The sequence below is a fragment of the Ambystoma mexicanum genome, chromosome 4q (genome assembly GCF_040938575.1).
Source record: "Ambystoma mexicanum isolate Mex_15411 chromosome 4q, UKY_AmexF1_1, whole genome shotgun sequence".
In the NCBI taxonomy this organism is placed as follows: domain Eukaryota; kingdom Metazoa; phylum Chordata; class Amphibia; order Caudata; family Ambystomatidae; genus Ambystoma; species Ambystoma mexicanum.
In genome coordinates, this window is record NC_090928.1 from 284,697,053 (window position 1) to 284,720,010 (window position 22,958).

The window sequence follows — 22,958 nt, forward strand, 5'->3', positions numbered from 1 at the left end:
TCACAAATCGGATTGAACCTGTACCATGCTCAACAGCAGCCATGAACCCCTTCAATCCTGCCACCTTCCAACACCACAAAACAGACTGCAACATTCCCTCTCCTTTACTGCCTCCCTCCAAGATGTGTCATTCCGTCTGAATCAATCACAAATTCAACAAACACGTTACTTGGAGACTTCTTCAGGGACCCAAGCCACTAAAAGCACCAGGGAAGATTTCCTCCAACTAATGGATTTTTCGGACATACAACAACACATACTCAACCCCACCCAAATCCGTGAGAAAAGAACTTGACCTAAGCATCCCCTTGATGCAATGTTTTAACTTTATCCCTCTTGACTGGACAGATCATACTGAACCTCCATCCTCCTTACACCCTGACACAGTGCCATCTGCAAGAGTTAAATAGTCTGATATTTTTTATTGTTAATAATACAAATAATGTGGGTAACACTGTTTCTGAAAGCAATATCTGCTAATCAGACCCCACTTTCATAATGCTCCTTGCCAAAAAGCATAATGCACACATGTACTTGCAGTGACCATCTCCTGACATCCTGTGCAGCTGCTCTTCAGTGCCAGTGCAGGTTCTAAAGTATGTATGGAAGTCATGGTGGCAACAGTAAAGACAGACAGAAGTGATCACAGTTCAAGGGTGTTTAACTGTATGCATGGGTGAGGAAAAATGCCTAATCTAAACCTAAAGCTAAGGATGGGAACAAGCTGTGACCATCAAATAATAATAAGGCAGTCCTAGTAGCGTCTTGTCAAATAAAAAGTGCCTATACTAAAAAAAGCTATTGCCAATACTTACCAGTAAGTTACAAAAAAGAGTGTGGGACAATGTTCACCAGAAAAGAAAGAAGTGTTCACAAAATGATAAGTCAGGGTGGTATGGTGGGGTCTCCCTTCCCCATGTTTTAGCATGGGACCATTCGGGACTCCTGTGCACAGCACACTCGGGGGCCTCTCCAACACAAGGTTCACAAGTCTATTTCATGATACCAGAACCTTCAAGGATCAAGTCTCTTTCCTCAAAGTCTCTTGCCTTAGAAGGCTTACTCTATCAAACAACGAACAAACAAACAAAAGTTTGTTCGGTGGTCTTGGTTCACTACAGCCTTTCAAATATCACTTATAACATTCAGGAGCTGCAATGTCTTTTTAAACAAATAACACTGTGGACAACCCTCAACCGGGTTCACTCTTGTCGACACACTGTTCGTGGGTGTATTACGCTTCACTCCAACTCATAGGTATCCCTCAGCTGGGATCACGCTTGCCACATATACAATTCACTCTACTTTATCTCAATGCGGGATTAATTTTCAGTAACTTTCCCCTTGGCATCCCTACATCGGGTTCACATAGCCATATTTAACACAGTTCATGAATTTCTAACACAGTTCATGATATGCTAATTTTCAGCAAAAAGCGTGGGTTCCCTTCCCCTAGCTTACATTCGGCATCCCTCTGTCAGGTTCACACTTGCCTTACTCCACAGTTCACAATCTTATCAGAAAGCGGGGTTCCCTTCCCTTAGCTTTCTCTCGGCAATGGGTCAGAGACTTTTGATTGCACAAGGGATTTCATGTGACCCTTGTAGGACCACTCTTATATCTCACACTGCCCTTTCATAGGGCCTTCTGGTACTTGTAGTTTTCAACACACAAAGGGGCCAGCAAGAGTCCTTCGAATGAGCACTCCTGCGGCGCCAGACCACTCTGCAGCTGGCCCTTGTATTTTCACAAAAGTTCAAAAGTTCAAACACACACACAAGTTCCTTCTTCTCAAGTTTCTTGAGTTCATATAATGTTGCCACTTGCAACCTTGGCTTCAACACATGATCCTTGGGGACTTCAACCTCGGTTACCAAGACCCTAACGATGCACATGCTGCATCCCTATCCAGTGTCCTATTTGAACACGATCTCACCCAACTCATTGTACTCCCCACCCACCAAAAAGGTAGAACCATTGACTGGGTAGCAACCCACAATTGCAATACATCCTTCAAAGATCCCCAACCTTTGGCATGGACCGATCATCACATGATCCCTCTTGAGGTCAACACCAACCAGTCACCGCCCAACAAACACCCCGTGGCACCAGCCTGCCCCACCAGGAACAAACGCAACATCACTGCCGAAGCCCTACTACCACTGGTCCTACCCACCCTCAATGCTCTCCCAGCTAACGCTGGCTTAAATCTCCTGGTCGACACCTTCAATGACTCCATGGCTATAGCAATGGATACCGTTGCCCCCCTGAAAATACGCAAAAACAAAGCCAAAGCTCATCTGAACTCGTGGTACAGCCCTGAGCTCAAATTACTCAGAAGAGAGAAAGCCAAGGCACAACACACTTGGAAGACTAACCCCACCGCGGAAAACAAATCCAACCTCACAAACCTATCCTCACTTTATAAAAATGAGATAATCCGCACCAAAAAAGATGTTTACAATACCAGGATTGCTCAGGCAGGATCCTCCACTAAAGAATTATTCAAAATTCTGAAGGAACTAGAAAACAGGATTTCACCTGCAGATAACTGCCTGAAAGACAAATCCTGGTGCACCAGCATCCAAAATGCCCTCAACAATAAAATCTCAGGACTCCAAACTAAAATTGAGGACAAACGCAAACAATTCTCCAACAACAAGGCCACCAACCCTAACCTACCCACCCTAAACAATACCAGTCCAGGCTTCTCGTTTACGAAAGTCACCATCCCTGAAGTTAAAAAAATCATCACCTCCTTGAAACCCTCAAACTACAGCTGCCCTGCACAGATCATAAAAGATGCAGCCAGAGAGCTCTCCCCCTTCATCACCAAACTCATCAACCTATCCTTCACCAATAAGTCGATCCCTAGCAACTTAAAACAATCATGGGTTCTCCGTCTCCTAAAAAAAACAATCCCTCGACCCAGCCATACCCACCAACTACAGGCCCATCACCACAGTCCCCTTCCTATTAAAAATCCTAGACAGAGTTGCCTACATCCAAATTCAGGAATACCTGGAATCCAACCATCTGTTAGGATTACGTCAATCTGGTTTCAGACCTCAACACGGAACAGAAACCGCCCTTATTGATCTCAAAAGCCAGATTGATGAAATTAAAGATAATGGCAATGCCGCAATCCTACTCCTACCAGACCTCTCAGCGGCCTTTGACCTGGTCAGCCATGGAATCCTTTGTAATCACCTTGCCACCGCAGCCCACTTCTCCTCCTCTGCCATCACATGGATACAATCCTTCCTGGCTAACAGAACCATGCAGATTTTCTCTACAACAGCTGCAGCTGACCCCATCCCCATCACATGCGGGTCCCACAAGGATCCTGTGCATCCTTCACTTTGTACAATATATTTACAAAGCCCTTATTTGACCAACTGGACCATCTGGGTGTCACCTACACAAATTACGCAGATGACACCCAGATACTCCTCACCATCACAGGCAATTACCAAGCAGACGGCGCCCGGATCAACAAAATATTCTCCATCATTCAGGCATGGATGGCCTCACATGGTCTCTGCCTGAATGATGAGAAGACAGAGCTTCTCATCGTCGGATCCAATAATACCCTAATTAAACTTAATCCTAGCTACAATAACATCACCATCGATGGCCACACAATCCCTATTGCCAAAAGTGTGAAAACCCTTGGCTTCTCTCTAGATGCCAACACCAACCTCACCAAACACACCAACATGACCGGCTCAGCCGCTGCCTACACCGGCAAGCTCATTAGAGCCAGCAGACCATTCCTATCTCCCAACAGCTGCCTCACCCTCGCCAGGGCCCTCATACAATCCAAACTGGATTATTGCAACAGCCTGTACCTAGGTGCTAATCAATCTGTACTCAACAAGCTGCAGGTAATACAAAATAACGCTCTGCGCACAGCCCTCAACATTCCTAGACGAGAGCATATCTCCGACACCAGGAAAGCCTGCAAATGGCTATCCATACGCCAAAAAATTGACTTAAAAACCATCTGCCTCACATACAAATCCCTCAATCATCTAGCACCACCATATCTAGCTAACACATTCACCATGAAACCTGTTACCAGATCCACTAGATCCTCCAACACTCTATGCCTGACAGTGCCCAGATGCCGCCTAAAAAGAGCTGGAGGCGCAAGCTTCACAGTACTTGCCCCCCAACTCTGGAACACCCTACCTCTCAACATTAAAACTATCGAATCCTTCCAGACCTTCAGGAAGCAGGTCATCAGCTGGCTCCTAAACATGAGTCGCCCCTCTAACACCAAACCTTTCACCCCATGCGGTAACTGGTCTAGGCTTTTGTGTCTATATTGTAAATTGTATATTGTGCGTACTGTATCTGCACTGTATAGTGATATCTGCTATCGATAACTGCTCTTATATGTATGTATTATAAGTTGTTCGAAGTATGTAACACAAATATACTTTCAAACTTTGTAACCGTATTCTTAAGCACTCTTCTACCCCTGGGTTTGGAGCTCTATACAAATAAATAAACAAACAAACAAACAAACACAGTTCGGTTTGCTATCAGCTTCCTCTGACTCTCCGGCTGTGTTAAACACGTTGGCTTGTCTTTCTTCTGGAGTCAAGGATAGTACCACGGTAGCCAGCATGCCTCCCCACCTGTGTTATCAATGTGGGAGGCCCCTGTGCACCACTGACATCTGTTCCTCCACACGCCAGCTGTAACTCCTGGTTTTATGATTTCCCTTTCGGAGGCTTTGCAAGTTCGAGTTGAAAAGGGCAAGATCAGTTCCCCCTTCGTCGTCCCTCTAGGTCTCGCCGCCTTTCTCCTCCATTTAAACTACCAGTTCGGTATAGCTGTCTTCTTGTGCATACGGCCTTGCTCATATTGTGCTCTGGTGTTTCTCCTTTTATCCCTGTGGGGAAGAGAAAGGGCTGTCAGGTGTGTGCAGTTATAACCATCAATTGTCTGACTCTACCTGACGCTTGTTTTGGGACAAGTCACATAAATGGTTTTAGTTTAAGTCCACTGTCTGTCACGGTGTAAGGAAGTGTTCATGTCAGAAAAGGGGGGGTGGTAGAGTTTCTTTCATGGTGTAAGGAAGTGTTCATGTCGGAAAAGGGGGGGTGGTAGAGTTTCCAAGTACCCTATGGGGTAGGGTGAGGAAAAGGTGTTACATGGAATTATAGCCCTCGTGTTAGGGGATTTGGTAAATGCAGAAGGGTGAGATTGGCAGGGTTAGTGAAACACACGGAATTACTGGGATTATTATTGTGAAATGAGCAGGGAGGATTGTGGGAATGGTAGTGTTTGGTCAAAGCAGACTGGGAGTTCGGAAAATAAGAAGGAGAGGGACAAGTAGAGAAATAACTATGAGGGTTTGGATATGAAACAGGAAAACAGGGATTCTGGGAGTTGCAGTTTCCAAGTGCAACAGGGTTTGGGCACCTAGGGGATTTACCAGATGTGGAGGGTCAGTACAGGAGATATTTTGGGTGGAAGGGAAGTTGATTTGGAATAGCCTATAACGGCCTCGGATACTTCATCTTCCTCCCTGGTGTAATTCTGCGTCTCACCTGGAACATCAGACATCATCTCTCCAATCAACGTGGTTGGCATAATGCATAATGGGCGGCAAAACATTAGGGGTTTTCATTGGTTGGCTTGGTACTACCCAACCTTGGACAACTGGCAGGTCGTCAAGACATTAGCGAGACAGAGTTCGGGGGAGAGAGGTCCACGGACTACATTCATTTCAAATAAAGAAGATACCATCCCTCATTTCTTGGCCATGAACCAGGGTCATCCCTTTGTATCTGTTCTTGTGTGGAATCTCATGTCTGGGTGTACGTGTAGGGAGTATAGCAGGGGGTCTATCTGTGTTTGTGGCTAATGAATAGACAGTGTCCTTCAATATGGGGCATGTGTGATGCAACCATGTATGAATTACTTCACCATGCATTTATTCGAATTTTAGATAAGATCGGTGTGACTTTTATGGTTTCCTTTACCACTTGAGACACTCTTGGGCTATCCCCCATAAGGTTTATGGGATTATAATGCTCCTGTAACTGGTTTACAATGGCTGGTTGTTCTATTATAAAACTTTAATTAACTTGGGAATATCCGTCCTGCACCCTGGGAATTGCTATCTTGTTCTTTAATGGCAACGTTCTAGCCCTCCCACAATTCACAATAACCTTGGCGGTGGTTGTCAGCTATCGTGGTTTATTACACAGTCACACTCAACTCAGGTAGTTCCTTCCCCCACAATGAATGTGGCGCACAATAAAGCACTTTTAGTTTTAGTTAAATTTCAATGTGGTAAGTCCTCCAACCCGTCTCACACTAACCGCAACAAGTACCCGGTGCCACAATGGACTAGGAACCAGGCTGATGTGTATTCAAAATATATATGTTTATTAATTTATTTCAACCAAATATCACAAATAGATTAACATCAGCCACCAATGCTGTTGCAACACAAGAAAAAAAATGACTTCCGTAAAGGCACCAACAAAGAGATAATACTAAGATATGTAGTCACGATTATTTAGTTTTAAATCACCCATCAATATAGGAAAATAACAATTCAAGACACCCAGTGATTGCAGATTGGATTATACTTTTCTCCCAGGAACCCTCACCCTCCAAACATCAATTAGACCTGACTCCTCTGAATGTAAGGCAGTGGCAGAGAGTGGGAACACAATGGGAAAATCGGATTTGGGGTTTAATCACAGAGACAATATGAAAGAAAGAAAAGCAATGGGGAATTCGTTTTGCCACACCTAACAAGAAGGGGCAATTTCTGTTTTGCACCTTGCATATGCAGATGCACTACCAGGCTTCGCACTTCTTATTTAAACTGAAGGGGATCAGTGAGGAATTTTCGTTTTACACCCTGCACACTCACCTGGAAACAGGGTTTGGGGATTAATTCTTTTGGCAAATCTGCATGCCTATACCACCTCAAAACACACTGGGAAACGATTGTTGGTTTTGAATGCCAACAATACCCATCCCGTGATCACTATAGGGGAATTAATTGATTTACTTTAATTGAAAATGCTCGGGATGTACACCGACAAACAGGATATTTTTCTATGGGGAAGTAACTCAAACTATGCTTGTAAAATGTAGGGTCTACACAATCTAATGCTATGGGGTAGTTTTACTTATAGGAGAGGTCTTGAAATAAGCATCAGGGAACATCAGGGCACTGCAGAGACAGCAGGGGGGCCAGTCAAAGATCTCCTCTGAATCCTCCAAGGGGTCCCAATCAGCTTCTATGTCTCTTGGTTCCTCTCTCAAATGCAAGATTCAGGCCTCTCTGCTGGGATGTTGCTCGCCAAATTTCAGCAGCAGGTGGCCTCTTGGAATTAGTGGAAGAAGTCCACCTCTAATGCAAACTGATTTATTTATAGAGCAAGTGACATCACCAACGTGTCATGATTCTCGCGAAAGGGATTGGTTGATTATCACTACCCACCTCCCACCTGTGTGCTAATAGGACAATGGGATGCAGGAGTGATTTGGGACAGCTGTAGGAGGAGAAAGCTTCATCATCCCACTTTGACAGGTGGGCTTGGCATGCTTTAGGACACAGAAATCTCTCAACATGGCAAGTACCCTACATTTTCAAATCTTTACATGTATGAATATATTTTTAAGAACTACATTTGGAGGCGAATCAGTTAAGGCTAGTCTGAAGTCAGCACACCCTTCCTATGCAGAGAGCCAGTTTTTCTTCATTTACTCAGGAGCCCTAACAGTGAAAATATGCCATTGCATAGTTTTAATGTTACTTATCTTGCTCATACCAACTTTCACATCTCTCGAAATCAAGGGAAGGCCCAAAGCACATTTTCATTTATAACTTTAGTTGTATTTATCACACCAAAGTCATTTGATCATGGTTAAAAGGGGATGAATGTCACTTTTAATAAAAGTCTGGAATTACCATTATGATATGTACGCTGCACATTTTATGCGATAGAAATGTATTTCTCCCATTTAATCAAACTGCAGTTTCACAGGCCTCTTTCACTCCTGCCCCCACCTTTTTTTTAAGTTTAATTTCTCTTAGACATGTGACTAGGGAGAGCCTGGCTCAGGTTTATGTTAGCTTACCCCTTCAAGGCATGTGAGGCCTTGATAACAGCTTCTAATGGACCCTTTATGGGACTTGTGACCTCAAGGTCACTCCTGCTGCAAGAACAGACATAGCTTATCTGTTTTCCACTGTATTTTCGACCTAAGAAGTGTATTTCTTTCTTATATTTTTAAGTAATGACCCTGATTGATGATGACAACCAGGCCTGTCTCCAGGGCAGCAGAGGGAAGGTCCTGAAGCTTAGTTTCATATTGGGAGAAATGACCTTTCATGTACCCTGTAGCAAATAGCCTTTAAACCCACACATAATTGCAATTTTACACAGCATCTTAAAATGCTTTGACAGTTTCAACATACATGAGTGTCACTTCTAAATTGTCCATATGTATAAGGCTGTTATATGAGAACACCATGTTCATACTTTGAAAGTCTGGAGAGCATTTCTCTTAGAATACTGTCAATTTGGATGAAGGAAAAATGCAAATGGCATTGTTTTATTTATTTTACATGCAATGCTCCATTTCACTTTAGCTGCTTGGAGCATAATCGGGTGTTCCATTGAAGATAAGATGCACTGTGGATTATTTATGTGTAAGTGCAGCTCTCCGTGGATTGTCAGCCACATGTCTTTCTTTTCCTTACTGAAATGCTTTGTGCATGTCTTCGCACTTTAAGATTTTAAAGCCCACTTTCTTTCCTTGTTGATTTAGGTTCAATAGGCCTTGTGTCTGGCATCATCATTTCTGTGCTGTGGGCATTTGCAAATCACTCTGGCCTATCTGTTTTTTATTATTTCAGCATTTGAATTCTCATAAAGCCTTCAGGCCTTTTGTTTACTTAAAAGTGTGTTGCAGCTTCCATTTTGGAAATGATGACTGCTCACTACTGTTACTTTTCTATGTTAGTGGGCTATATTTGCATATCGTTCATCTTGCATTCGGCTAATACATTGCTTATGTTCTTATTCTTCATGTCTTATGAATACAATCTTAATATTCTTCATGTATAAATGCATGAGTTACCTAGTGTTCACATTCTTCATGTTGCGTGCACATGTACTTTGTGTCTAATGCATGCACATGTATTGTTGTAAGATTGGTTTGGTTTTACTAGTACCATTTTCTGCTTTAGATTTTATCTATCTCCTACTGTACCTGCCAGGGATAAGGGTGGCATGGTTGCCTTAGTGAATAACATTTCTCACCTGTTCAACATTGAGCTGGGGGAGGGGCAGAAGCTATGGATGACGTATTAATCTGCCTCTCAACATTCCTCCCTCTAGTCGAGTCCTCAACCACACTCAACCTTCTGCACTCCCCCACATATCTTAGTCACCCCCTGTTAGGCAGAATCCCATGCAGTGCCCTTAGGGACCACTACACACAATTAAGACTACATGTGGCAATATAAGTTTTAACTTTGGTAGAAGCCTGTACTACTATGTCAGAGTGGTAGCAGTGGCGGAGCAGCCAGGCTTATCTCAAGGGTATATGAGCAGTAGCAGAGATTACACAAGGGACCACAATTACTGTGACTCAAGCAAACACTGACTCAAGGTTTCAGGTAGAAAATTATAAGTACATTTATTTTTAAACCATTAGTTATAAACACAACACTTCTATTAAACTTCAATAAAAACCACACGTTAAATATACTACAACTAACCAACTCACTTTTTACAGTAAGTCTCAAGGTAAGTACCCTGTGTTTGAATGAACCGGTGGTATGAACAAAACACGTTACCGCAAATACGATTGCGATCACTTTTTGACAGTTTGGTCTACTAAACAAACGCGTATCCGTGACATGAAATGCTACTGGGGCAAAAACACACTTAGCACCTGAGTTACCCAGAGGGAGTTGGAGGAAAAAATCACAGGCAATATTTTGGTTAGGCAGGCAGAATCAAGAAACACTCAGAGACAGGAGGTCAAAAGTCAAAAGGCCGGAGCCAGGATCGAAAGACACCAGGGCCAGTTGTCGAAGATCACACGGTCAGACAGTTCACGATTCAACTTAGCCAAAAGTACTTCTATATTGGCAATGCTCGGAAGCAAAAGTTATAAGAAGGAGGGAAGACAAGGTCAAGCCTTGGAAATGAAGAAAAAGGGATTCACCCAGTTTCCTCAACAGAACACAGTACCTTGTTCCAGTGGTGCAGCTAGTGCCCTGGCAGTTGTTCCTGTTGGTTTCTCGCAGACCCACAATTCCTGGAGCTTCGTTGTGAAGGAGGACGTCTGAAGGGGGTCTGTACCACACAGGGATGAAGCCGGCAGCAGTGATAAGGAATAAAAGGTGCGCTCCTTAAAAACAGGAGAGGCTCTTCAGGTGGCTATCTGGACCACTACAGCAGTATGCAGCGATTTCGACCACGGAAGAGGATCCTCTGGCTGTAGACGATGAGCTGGTTATCCCCACCAAGCTCAAGGGAAGAAGACTCCGGACTGGATCTTCTCTGAGTCGTTGAAGGGCAGATAGCTCAGGACTGCAACAGGGCTTCACCGGGATGGGGTAGTTGCAGCAGCCGTCGTTCTCTCCACTTCTCGTTGGTTCCTTGTAGTTCCAGTGACGACTCTCTGACTTCTAGCCCAAGAGACCTGCCTTTTATGCAAAAAATCCCCATTCACGCAGCCTGGCTGTCAATCTCCCAGCAGGTGGTTTGTCCAGCCCGGACAACTACCCTGGCCAATCATGACAAAGTGTGACTTGGGTTTCCTAGGATACCCTGTGCAGGGAGTGACCACACCCTCCCTCACATTCAGCCCACCTAGACACCCAAGCGCTTTGAGGAGGGCTTCTGGGCAGAAGCCCACCAAAAGACAGTGAACAAAGAAGGCAAACCTAGTTTGCCGCGGAAAGTAAAACAAAAGAAGGACTTTAACAAAAAGAAATGGCGAATAAACCCAACTGGAGCCAAAGGAAAGACGATTTGGTCAAGCAGGCTTATGTTTGAGGCTAATATAATAGCCAAGAACTGTACCACGTTTATCTAATATAATCGCAGTAGAAAGGTTAGGGTAGATACCACTGCCACCAGCCAAGTCTAAATGTTAAAAGAGCGAAACAATGCTCTAGGAGGCACAGATACAAAGGGATACGGGTTAACCCTTTCCAGTACTCCATGGAAGATGGGGTGTACCGGGTCTGTGGTAGATTGACTAAGTAAAGTTAATGGTAACTTTACCCTTTTCTGGGGGACAGTAGTTGCCTCAGAAATGGAGTCGAGGGGAGTCTCAAAGACAACCCGGTGCCACAGCACAGAAGGTGCTGTGTGACACAAAAAGAAGGGGGCTACTGAAGTGGTGTACTTCAGAGTCCACAATCACAAAAACAGATAGAAACACATAGCAAAATGCAGGTAAGACTGGGGGAAAAGCTCCCATTCTTACCAAGTGAAAAAGAAATTAACTCCAGAAGTCCAGCAAAGCTGCTGGGGGACTCACTAGGTGAGGGAAATCAGCCATAGATGAGAAGTCTCCCTAACACTAGCCCCCCCAGACTAAGGGACAGGAGGATTTAATCCACTCCTGGATGGACCTCATACCTCTAGTCGGTTACAAACATCCTAGAGAGACCATCAGCATTTTGGTGGTGACTTCCTGCTCTGTGCTCAATGGAAATATCAAATCCTTGCAGGCAGATTGGCCATCTGAGTAACTTTGGGTTTTCCCCTTTCATTTGCATCAGCCATCTCAAATGTTGTTGATCAGTCTGAATAGTGAAGGTAGATCCATACAAGTATGCTCTAAACCTCTTCAGTGCCCACACAATAGCAAAGCATTCTCTTTCTATTGTTGCCCACCTTGTCTCAGGATCCTTTAACTTCCTGCTGATGAAACAAATGGGGTGTTCCCTACCTTTCTCATCCAGTTGAATAAGGACTGCACCTATACCTACATTAGAAGCATTAGTTTGTAGTTTGAACAATGAAGGGTTGGTGATAGTCAGGAGCTCTTAGGACTGGAGCTTGACAAAGGGCTTTCTTTAGGCCTTCAAAGGCTTCATTGCATTCCTCATTCCACCTGATCTTTTTTAGGAATGTTGGGAGAGGAGATGACATTCTAGGGAGAAGCTGTGGTCCCATAGTTCTCTATGAAGTTCCTATAACACCCAGTTAGACCTAGGAAGGCTCTCACTTGCGTTTGAGTAGTAGCGGTGGCCCAGTTTTGCACAGCTTGTACTTTGCTAGGCAGTGGCCTTATTTCACCTCCTCCTACCTCATGTCCAAGGTAGACCACTGAACTCTGACCAGTTTGACATTTGCTTGCCTTTATGGTCAGATGGGTCTGTTCAAGAGCCTGCAATACATAACCTAGGTGTTCAACATGTTCTTTCCATGTAGGGCTGAACACTGCAACGTCATCCAAGTATGCCATGCAGAAGTCCTCCATCCCATTCAGAACTTGATTGACAATCCTCTGAAATGTAGCAGGTGCATTCTTTAATCCAAAAGGCATTACCTTGAATTGGTAGAGGCCAGCTGGGGTGGAGAATGCAGTTTTCTCCTTGGCATGGTCTGTCAGGGCTATTTGCCAATAGCCTGACGTTAGGTCAAATGTGATGAGGTACTTAGATGCACCAAGTTTGTCCACCAGCTCATCTGTCCTAGGCAAAGGATGGCCATCGGTCGTAGTGACTGTATTTAGAGCTCTATAGTCCATGCAGAATCTCAACTCCTTGGATCCTGCCTTTGGTACAGGCACAACTGGGCTAGACCATGGGCTAGTAGAGGGTTCTATTACCCCAAGTTCAAGCATCTTGTTGACCTCATTCCATATGTGGCATCTGACATGGTCTGACATTCTGTACCCCCTGCTTTTGACAGGAAAACAGTCACCAGTGTGTATGTCATGCTGGCCCCAAGGGGTCAAGCCTGGTGAAAGTGAGAACAGGGAGGCAAACTGATTCAACAGTAACTTGCACTCATCCTGCTGGTCATATGTGAGACTGGAAGAGAGATTAACTCCTTCCACTTGCTCATCTAAAGGTAAGCCTCTGAGGAGGTCAGGTGGAGGTTCACTCTCCTCCTCCCCCTGAGCTGAAGCTAGAAGCAAAGCTCCTATGTCAGGACTAGAGACGAAAGCCTTTAAACGGGTGGTGTGAAAGACTCTGGGACCCTCCTTAGGATTGCCTAAATCCACCAGATAGTTCACCTCTCCAAGTTTACCCACAACCTTAAAGGGTCCTATCCATTTGTCCTGCAAGGCCATCTGCCTTGCGGGGACCATAACAAGAACAAGCTGGTCTTGAGTAAACTCAACCATGTTAGCTTTCTGGTCATGCCAATGTTTGATCAGAGCTTGACCAGCCTTCAAGTTATCACTTGCCTCTGCCATCATGTGTGACATCCACCTCCGGAGACCTATCACATAGTTAGTCACTCTGACTGGCTTGGGCGGGGGGGGAAGGAGCACTCTCCAACCCCTCCTTAATCAGGGCCAATGGACCTCTGACTGGATGGCCATAGAGAAGTTCAAACGGACTGAATCCTACTCCCTCCTGAGGGACTTCTCTGTATGCAAAGAGAAGGCATGGCAGTAGACGGTCGAACTTTCTTCTAAGGGGTTCTTCTAAAGCACCTATCATGCTCTTCATAGTTCTGTTAAACCTCTCTACCAGCTCCTTAGTTTGGGGGTGGTAGGCAGTTGAGAACTTGTAGGTGACTCCAGAGTTTCCCACATGATTTGCATGTAGTGGGACATAAAATGTGATCCCCTGTCAGATATCACCTCCTTAGGAAAACCTACTCTGGTAAAAATACCAAGTAGGGCCTTAGCTACAGCCGGAGCAGGAACAGTCCTCATAGGTATGGCTTCAGGAAATCTAGTGGCATGGTCCACTACAACCAGGATAAACCTGTTGCCTGAAGTTGTGGGAGGGTCAAGAGGACCAACAATGTCAATCCCAACCCTCTCAAAAGGAATTCCCACCACTCGGAGAGGCACTAAGGGTGCCACATTCTTGGATTCACTCTTGCCAGAGGTTTGGCAAGTGTGGCAGCTTCTGCAGAATTTTTCTACTTCTGTACCCATTTTAGGCCAGTAGAAGTGTAGAGATAGCCTTTCTTTGGTCTTCTTAAAACTTAAGTGACCAGCCAAAGGTACCTCATGGGCTAACTGGAGGAACTGGAGTCGGTTCACTAGAGGTACTACAAGTCTTCTGTAGTCTCAAGGGGTTGACTCAGTTGGTTCACTGTAGAAGAAGCCATCTTCCCAGTGCAACCTGTACTTCCCAGGCTCAGTCCCATTGAGCTGAGAAGCTGCCTGTTGGCGAAGACCTTCCAAGGTAGGACACTCTCTTTGTCCCTTACTGAAATCTCCTCTGTTGGGTCCACCTTCTTCCAGTAAAGACTGCAGCTCAGGATGGTCAACAGGGTCAAGATCTCCTACCAAGGTAAGCTCCTTCTAGATCTGATTCCTCAGTATCTAGTTTGACAATACAGGGTTGAACCTCACACTCAGCCTCAGCTGGTGTGGGAGTCACAGGTGTGACTTTGGACAGTCTCGGAGATGTCCTTCTGGGCACAGGAGTGCTTGCTGGTTTCTTGCTGGGAGACTTAGGTTTCCCCTTTGTCTGTTCCGGTCCTGCAATGGCAGTAAGTAAGTCCTGTGGACTTGGGGTGATAGCTTCCTCTATCATGTCCCCAGGAGAGCATCTTAAGGTTCTCTCCCTTGCAGACCTTGTGAGCTCCTGATTCCTTCTGCTGGGAGGCCTGGGGGTGCTAAACACAACTCCAAGAGTTTTAAGGTCATTACCCAACAGGACCCTATGTTATTTTGCACACTTACAGTTATTCTGACAGTCATGTCATTACACTGGATGAGAGCTGGTAACTGGGGAACCATTTGCACAGGGCCTCCAGCTAACTTAGTTAAGTGTTTGGGTGCCTTAGCAACATCCTCCACTTTGAAAAAACATTCATCAACCACAGTTATGCTGGCTACAGTGTCTCTGATGGCAGGGGTCTCCTGACCATTCACAAGAACACTATCTTTATAATACTGTTTAGTATTATCTGGGATTGAGTTATAGACATCTAGGTTCTGTTGTTTCCAAAGACCCAAGGACACTAAAGAAACACTAGCTGAGAATCTCATGGGCTCATCAGCTAGTAGCTGAAAGTTTCCACTAGCCATAGGTACTTCATCCACCTGGGAGAAGGCTAAGGAGACAGTGTTGATCCCTGAAGGTTTACACTTACACTTGGGATCTCCTTTCACATGACCAGGCAACCCACAAACAAAGCATTTTCCAAATGCTCTCTGGAATGGGGGTTTTTCCTGGCCTCCATCTGGTGTGGAACCAGGTGGTACACTAGCCTGATTCGGTTTACCTTGTGGTTTACCCCGGTTATGTTTGGGCCCTCTTTTGGATTGGAATTATTGGAATTCTCTTTGTTGTCTTTCTTTGGCTGCTTCCCCTCATTCTTCTTCTGAGTAGCCCCAGAGTCCTTGTGAGTGGCCCGGTTGGCAACCACAAGTCAGCAGCCTTAGCTAGCTTCTTAGGATCTATCTCCTTTGAATCAACCAAGTGCTACCTAAGCTCAGGAGAGCAGACATCAAAAATAGACTCCAACATTACAAGATTTCTCAAACCTTCGTAAGTGTTCACTTTGTAACCCTTAACCCAACCATCTAAGTTTTTCAAACATTCACACACCCAGGTAGCCCAAGGGGTACCATCATGCTTTTTGAGGGTTCTAATCCTCTTAAGATACTGAGAAGGGGTCTTCCCAAACCTAGCTATTAATGCTAGTTTCACACACTCATAATCCTGTTTATCCTCCTCCCCCAACTCTATTACATCATCACTTGCAACAGGCGGAAGCCTAGAGAAAAGCCAATTAATCAACCGATTCCTGAGATACCTTGAATCCCAGGATTTTACTCAAACATTGCTAACCAATCCAAAATATCAAGTTTAGTCTCATACATATCAATCATTTCCTTTGGCATACGGGGTCTCTAAGGGCTTGAGGACCTAGAGGACTCTGGGAGAGAAGCATTTTCTAGAGACAGTTTCTTCATTTCTAGTTCATGGTTCAGCTCTATTTCTCTGAGCCTTAACTCTTGATGTTTCATGGCAGTTTGTGCATCAATACGTTTCACTTCCAATTCAAGTCTCATTTTCTCAAGTGCAATAAACTCAGGAGTAAGTGTAGGACCTGTGGGGGTCCCTGTGGGCAGAGGTTGTGGATTCTGAGCAGGCAAGGGAGTTGCAGGGTTTCCTAGCAAGGACTCATCTACTTCTACACAATTAACACTATCAGAATCAGAAACATCAAAATCCACATTTTCTGGAGTGGTAGGTCCTTCTGACCCACTCTCCAGGCTTTTTCCCATTAACTTTGCAACCAGTTCAGATTTCTTTCCTTTACCAGAGATATTCTTATCCCTACACATGGTTCTCAGAACCTCAGCAGTATAGAGTAAAGACTCTCTTCAGTGTAATTTTCAATATTTGACATGATTTCTTATTTAAATAGAATTAGTGGTGTTAGCCTTGTGGTTAGTTGAACCCAAGCACTCTACTTCCAAATCCTCACTGCTGTACACCAGTGTTAGGCAGAATCCCGTGCAGTGCCCTTAGGGACCACTACACACAATTAAGACTACAGGGGGCATTACAAGTTTTACCTTTGGTACAAGCCTGTACTACTATGTCAGAGTGGTAGCAGTGGAGGAGCAGCCAGGCTTATCTCAAGAGTATATGAGCAGTAGCAGAGATTATACAAAGTGACTCAAGCAAACACTGACTCACGGTTTCAGGTAGAAAAATATAAGTACATTTATTTTTAAACCATTCATTATAAACACAACACTTCTATTAAACTTCAATAAAAACCACACGTTAAATGTACTACAACTAACCAATTCACTTTGTACAGTAAGTCTCAAGTTAAGTACGCTGTGTTTGAATGAACCGGTGTTATGAACAAAACATGTTACCGCAAATACGACTGCGATCACTTTTTGACAGTTCGGTCTACTAAACAAATGTATATCCGTGACATGAAATGCTACCGGGGCAAAAACACACTCTGCACCTGAGTTACCCAGAGGGAGTTGGAGGCAAAAATCACAGGCAATATTTTGGTTAGGCAGGCAGAATCAAGAAACACTCAGAGACAGGAGGTCAAAAGTCAAAGGGCCGGAGCCAGAGTCGAAAGACACCAGGGCCAGTTGCTGAAGATCACACGGTCAGACGGTTCACGATTCAACGTAGCCAAAAGTACTTCGATATTGTCAATGTTCGGAAGCAAACGTTATAAGAAGGAGGGAAGACAAGGGCAAGCCTTGGAAATGAAGAAAAAGGGATTCACCCAGTTTCCTCAACAGAACACAGTACCTTGTTCCAGTGGTGTAGCTAGTGCCCTGGCAGTTGTTCCTGTTGGTTTCCCGCAGACCCACGATTCCTGGAGCTTCGTTGTGAAGGAGGATGCCTGAAGGGGGTCTGTACCACACAGGGATGAAGTCGGCAGCAGCGATAAGGAATAAAAGGTGTGCTCATTAAAAACAGGAGAGGCTCTTCAGGTGGCTATCGGGAACACTACAGCAGTGTGAAGCAATTTGGACCACGGAAGAGGATCCTCTGGCTGTAGAAGATGAGCTGGTTATCCCCACCAAGCTCAAGGGAAGAAGACTCCGGACTGGATCTCCTCTGAGTCATTGAAGGGCAGATAGCTCAGGCCTGCAGCAGGGCTTCACCGGGACGGGGTAGTTGCAGCAGCTGTCGTTCTCTCCGCTTCTCATCGGTTCCTTGTAGTTCCAGTGGCAACTCTCTAACTTCTAGCCTAAGAGACCTGCCTTTTATGCGAAAAAACCCCATTCACGCAGCCTGGCTGTCAATCATCCAGTAGGGGGTTGTCCAGCCCGGACAACTACCTTGGCCAATCATGACAAAGTGCGACTTGGGTTTTGTAGGATACCCTGTGCAGGGGGTGACTACATCCCTCCCTCACATTCAGCCCACCTAGACACCGAGGTGCCTTGAGGAGGGCTTCTGGGCAGAAGCCCGCCAAAAGACAGTGAACAAAGAAGGCAAACCTAGTTTGTTGCGCAAAGTAAACCACAAGAAGGACTTTAACAAAAAGAAATGGTGAATAAACCCAACCGGAGCCAAAAGAAAGACGATTTGGTCAAGCAGGATTATGTTCGAGGCTAATATAATAGCCAAGAGCAGTACCACGTTTATCTAATATAATCGCGGTAGAAAAGTTAGGGTAGATACCACTGCCACCAGCCAAGTCTAAATGTTAAAAGAGCGAAACAATGCTCTAGGAGGTACAGATACAAAGGGATATGAGTTAACCCTTTCCTGTACTCCATGGAAGATGGGGTGTACTGGGTCTGTGGTAGATTGACTAAGTAAAGTTAATGGTAGCTTTACCCTTTTCTGGGGGAAAGTAGTCACCTCAGAAATGAAGTCGAGGGGAGTCTCAAAAACAACCCTGTGCCACGGCACTGAAGGTGCTGTGTGACACAAAAAGAAGGGGGCTACTGAAGTGGTGTACTTCAGAGTCCACAATCACAAAAACAGATAGAAACACATAGCAAAACACAGGTAAGAGTGTGGGAAAAGCTCTCACTCTTACCAAGTGGAAGAAATAAACTCCAGAAGTCCAGCAAAGCTGCTGGGGGACTCACTAGGTGAGGGAAATCAGCCATCGATGAGAATTCTCCCTAACACCCCCTCCAGCAGCCTGTATGTCTAACATGTTTGCCCACACTCCAGGTCATTTAGCAGCATTCCCCATTGGAATCGCAATATACCCTGTGCTCAGTGTAATTGTGAGGGTCCTGGGGACAAATACATTTAGACCCTGGAGAGGCAATCGGGCTCTCCATTGCCTGGGCATGAATGGTCATCTGTTTGGGGATACTTGTGTATGTGAGTATTCAAGTTTATTACCATTTTCATTTCTACTGCCTTTTAAGCAGTCTTTTTACATTGGCTTATTGCAATTCTTGGAACGCAAAATCCAAATAGTACTAGTACTAAATTGCCCATCAGTACCTTGAATGCATTAGCCAACCAGGAAGGAATCTGTGAGAACAGGTAACTAAACCAGTCATCATCAGCAAGATCGTCTACCTACTCCACCATTTTTGTATTTCTGTTAAGGTGGCTATGGCCTCTGTGACGGTTCGATTCTCCTCATTGTGGGCGGGTGTGTATGTGTGGCAAGAAGGCCCAATTTCTGCACACACATCCTCCTTCATGGCCGTTATCAGATCAAGAACGTACCTGTTCTGCAGGGTCATGAGTGTTACTGCTCTTAGCTCTTCTTTTATGGCATTGAAGTCATTTGTTGTTGTATTTATTGTCTGCATCAGTTCCCAGTGGGTTATCTGCAGCCATTTTGCATTCATATATATGGTATATAACGCGCTATATAAATGCAATATAACATAGCATAACATAACATGTTCCCTTAACCAATCCCTCCCTTCAGATGATGCATATTTGGGTATAAAACCTCTGTATAATGAAGCTTGTATGTGAGCGCCACTTCAATGTCTGCCAGTTTGTCTTGCTTTATTGAACTGAGAAAAAAGTAGTATTTTGCTATATTCTTTGAGTCTGTCCGGTTATTTAGTCTGAGATCTTTATTGGTAATCCCATCTAGCACAAGAGACGCTTCAAGGAGCTAGAGCAAATTTTGGTAGCAGTGCGGATGATTCAGGTCTAATCGACCTAGGTCCAGATCCGGACCTCCAGACTTTTGACTATTTCCACCATTAGCCACAAGACTACAGAGCTTCCTGTGGAGAATGGCATGTAAGAAAACACATGTAAGAAGATACGGTTGACAGGTCCCCCTTTGATGAAATTCCTGTCCAGTCCCACAGGTGCCCCGTGGATGGAAGGCAAACTGGTTGGTTGTGGAAGAGTCGAGGATGAGGGACTCGAGCTGAGCCACGGATGTAAGTAGAACATCAAAAAGTGGCAAAATACGAGGAGGGATTGTGTTGTAAATAATATGTTTGAAAGTAACAGGATTTTGGGGGAATACCTCGATTCCAATAGGGGCGGAAGGGTATGCACTAAAAAGATTCCAAATAGGTGTGTTGAGGATTCCTGTGGCAAGGCCAAAGAAGAGTGTAAATCAAACTGCAAGAGAGATTAAAAAATGAGATGAGATACATTTACTAAAGGTAGTAAAGGAAGGTGTATGCAGGAAAATTAAAGTGCACATGTTTTGTTTAGTCTAATAGATATAAAACAATAGTAAAAAATCAAGGTGATTATTAAGATTTTTAAACAAAAGAGTGACTTCAATCAGGAGGATCAAAATTGAAGGAAACAAACAAATAAATAAAGAAGATATTCTTAAAAATATCTATGATAAAACAATGAGATACTAAACATTGATAGAAAATGTAAACGAAGGAACAAAAATAAAATTTGTTACATAGATTTCTTTAAGCAGTTAAAATATTTTGAATTATGGATCATAAGTGGCAATTGATGATGCCTGCTCAAATTGATCAGTTTTATATAGTTGATAAAGTATAGAAAAGAATAAAAGGTCAGGTAAGTAAAGACAGTCGAGATCGATTTGTCATTATGGGGGACACTCCTCTTTTACACGTATGCAGGATATTGCCAAGAAATGCAGCTAAGATAAGGGTTCATCACTCAGAGTGGGTTCAAGGTACGACCAATAAGATACTCATGCCGTGGCCCCAAGAGGGCACGCAGTCAAAAACAGTATTGCAACATATGACAACATATTTGCATAATACATACAAGGGAAACAAGTTTCAGAAAAGGTTGGCCATTTTAGAGTTATGGAAAATGTATTAGAGTGGGAAAGAAGATCCAGTCGAGAAGGAGTGGATGCTTTGTCAGCATAAAAGGTAGGATATAACAACTTCTGAAAATAAGAGCATAGACACATAGGAGAAGAGCTTTTATCCTTTAAAGGAACTAAAAGCAGCAGCAGGGTATGTCAATCCAATATAAGAGCCCCCGCATATAACAATGAGGACAATATGGAAGAGAGCAAACGTAGAGAAGATAAATGTATCTCGACACACGATGAAAGTAAATGGCGTAATGAGGGGGAGGATAGGCAAGATAGAGGAAGAGGCAAGGAAACAGAAAGCAATAAAGGACAAATCTAAGGAAGTAACAATAACACAGAATGAATGGGGTTTGAGAAAGAGAAGAGCGAGAAAAGAAAGAAAAGGAAGAGAGCCTATAAAGAAGAGAAGGAAATAGAAAGCAAGTGAAGGAAAGAATGAAGAAGGTATGAGGCAAGGAATGAAAAGGAGAGGTTAGAAGAAAAGAAATGAGAGGAGGTAGAAGTACAAAGAATGAAAGTACATTGGTTGCAAAGAAGGCGAAAAGGAAGATGATTTAAGGGAGATGAGGAAGAGAGAAGAAGAAATTAACAAAAGTAGGGGACTAAAAGATGAGTTAGTGTATCTACATCATAGAAGCATAGTGCTGATTGAAGAATAAGAATGATTTGAGGAAGATAGAGGATCACAACAGCCTCGCAGGGACTTGCAATGTATACCAGGAATACCAATATGGGCTGATGAGGGAGACACAGAAAACATAGGGAAAAGAATTGGGGATTTATATAGGCAAATAAGGGATAAAGAAGGTGTCACGGCCCGCTCCCTTCGCTCCCGTTCCCGCCACTTGGGGGCATGTTTTGGGGTTTATTCCCTACTGGACATTTCCTCCGAACCTTATGCTGCAGTGTCCTGATGACTTGGGAGCGCTAAAACCTTATTTCCCAAATTACTTCCCTTCCGGATCCATTCCAGGTTTTTGGCAGCCAGCATGCTACTGCTCCTTTAATCAAATGACTATGCTTCCCAGAATGCCTGGCTCACTGCTTCACCTCCTCCCTTGCAGGACAAGGCTGGGTGGAGGATAGGCAACACCTGTGGCTGCAGGTGCAGCAGGCGGCACACCTGAGGGGTGTGCTCGTTAAGCAGCTTTAAAAGCCTCAGTTTGCTTCAGTCCAGCGCTGGTCATTGTTGCTGTGTTCCTGTTGTGACTGGTCCCTTGTTCCTTGTTCCTAGCTTTTGTGCCTAGTACCTAGTTCTTGTTCCTTGTTCCTAGCTTTTGTGCCTAGTACCTAGTTCTTGTTCCTTGTTCCTAGCTTTTGTGCCTAGTACCTAGTTCCTGTTCATTGTTCCTAGCGTTTGTGCCTAGTACCTAGTTCCTGTTCCATTCCTAGCGTTTGTGCCGAGTTCCTAGTTCCTGTTCCTTGTTCCTAGCTTTTGTGCCTAGTGCCCAGTTCCTGTTTCTTGTTGCTCTGCCCTGGATTTCGGATTCTTGTGCTTAATTGATTTCTGCTCACTGGATTTCCCTTTCTGTCTTCCTCTGTCTGCAGGCAGCCTGTCTCTGTGCTTTACCCTTTGATGCTGCCCAATTCGCCTGTGTTTTCTGTTTCTTTGTTGCTGTCCTTTGCTACTGAAAAACCTGATGCTTTAGTCTTTCCCTTTATAGATTTAGCTTCCTGCCTCAAGGTTTCCTTTTGTGATATCATTTTCCCTGCTCCTGATCCTTACTTTCTATTGGGATCCATTCCATGTTTTCCATCTCACTTCTGCATTCATTTCCCATGGATTATTAGGTGTGGGTGTTATTGTAACTAGTCCCAGTGTAAATGCCCCTTTTGTTTCCTCACTATTTTATATCACTATTTCTACTCGCCCCTTGACTAGGGTCTTATGTATTTAGTTTCCTCCACCCATTGCTGTTACAGCCTTCAGGGTTCCTGTTTGATCAACTGGGTTCGTGAGTTTACTGACATTCAAGTGGTCTTTCCTGTCCTCGTGAGTACAGTTTCTAAGTTCCTTATTCTGTATCATCTAGAGTGTCAGCT